The sequence below is a fragment of the Oncorhynchus clarkii genome, chromosome 20, assembly GCF_045791955.1.
Source record: "Oncorhynchus clarkii lewisi isolate Uvic-CL-2024 chromosome 20, UVic_Ocla_1.0, whole genome shotgun sequence".
Lineage (NCBI taxonomy): Eukaryota > Metazoa > Chordata > Actinopteri > Salmoniformes > Salmonidae > Oncorhynchus > Oncorhynchus clarkii.
The window spans coordinates 88,262,119-88,263,926 of record NC_092166.1 but is presented as its reverse complement, the minus strand read 5'-3'; the positions used below and the strand labels follow the sequence as shown (position 1 = coordinate 88,263,926).

Here is a 1,808-nt window from a genome sequence, read left to right as displayed (position 1 = left end):
ATGGAGACTAAACATATGACTGTAGCCCAGACTACTCAGGACTTGGAGCGAGAAAGACAGTATTGTGAACTTTGTGGGGATATGGAGAATCTTCTCAAGTGCGGCCGGTGTCGAAACTCGTTTTACTGCAGCAAGGAGCACCAGAAGCAGCACTGGAAAATGCACAAGGTGAATTGTAAAGGATCCGAGGCGAAGTCGCAGGTTTCAAAACGGAAACCTGCTGGACGTCAGGCACCGTGTCGGGGGATAGAGGGACAGACACTACCGCAACAAAACACCCGCGCTGCATCTCGGAATGGAGAGACTATAATGAAAGGGTTCATAACCAGCGCGGTGTCCTCGGTCTATAAGCCCGGCTGGTTGAATAACCATACCAAACCCTGCCGACAAACCACCACCCGGTCCACGCCTCAGAAACTCGCCAGGGAGTACGTCGTCCCGTGTATGACTAAGCATGGGATATGTGTAGTTGACAACTTCATCCGCGGGGAAACGGAGCTGGCCATCCTGGAGGACGTTAAACGGTCAGTTGGTCAGTCAGAAAACGGACTCCACTAAAGACATTAGGGGGGATAAGATCACATGGATCGAGGGCCGAGAGTCCGGGTGTGAGAAGATCCGCTTCCTCATGAGATGATCTGGCCAGACATTGTAATGGTCAACGGGGGAACTTTACAATTCATGAAAGGACTAAAGTAAGTAGCCAGGTTAAATACATTTAAACGTGGGTATAATCCTTGTCTTGGGCCATATTCAGGGTAGGCTGTCACTGTAACTAAGAATTTGTTCTTAACTGACTTTCCTAGTTAAATCCAGGTTACATGTGAAGTCCTATAGACAAGGCTGTCTCCCAAAGGGTACCCTGTTCCCTACATTAAGCCCTATGGATCCTGGTCAAAAGTAGTCCACTAGAAAATAGAGTGACATTTGGTTTGGACTATAGGTGTGGTTACAACAGCATGACTGTGGGATTACATTTATTACTAGTAATCAAAATGTCAGGAACATTTCTCCTGTTGAATGCTTCAGATATACATGTGCTGGGGCTTTCCATAGGCCATCATGTTACCTGTACACGTCGTATAGTCGTAATATATAACTTTTTTGTGTGTTTGTGTGCATTTTGCATTTGCATTTGACTCCTGCATACTTTGTTGACTACAAACTTTCTTTACCCGACCGTGGGACAGACTGTTTGTTCCCAAACTCGGGACTCTGACTCTCTATTGGTTACACAGACTTTTGGCCTCCCATCCTATTGTAACCACCTCTCGCCGGCTTTGTATTCATGTATACTGTAGGTAAGGGTAAAGGATAGATAATAGACAGTAACAGCAGGATACTGTAGATAGGGGTAAAGGATAGATAATAGACAGTAACAGCAGTATACTGTAGGTAGGGGTAAAGGATAGATAATAGACAGTAACAGCAGTATACTGTAGGTAGGGGTAAAGGATAGATAATAGACAGTAACAGCAGTATACTGTAGGTAGGGGTAAAGGATAGATAGACAGTAGCAGCAGTATACTGTAGGTAGGGGTAAAGGATAGATAATAGACAGTAACAGCAGTATACTGTAGGTAGGGGTAAAGGATAGATAATAGACAGTAACAGCAGTATACTGTAGGTAGGGGTAAAGGATAGATAATAGACAGTAGCAGCAGTATACTGTAGGTAGGGGTAAAGGATAGATAATAGACAATAACAGGAGTATACTGTAGGTAGGGGTAAAGGATAGATAATAGACAGTAACAGCAGTATACTGTAGGTAGGGGTAAAGGATAGATAATAGACAGTAACAGCAGTAT

General features: G+C 44.2%; 1 pseudogene; it reads left to right on the top strand.

Annotated features, from left to right (window-relative positions):
- LOC139377192 (egl nine homolog 1 pseudogene) lies at positions 1-722 on the top strand (annotated as a pseudogene).
- The last annotated feature ends 1,086 nt before the right edge of the window (positions 723-1,808 follow it).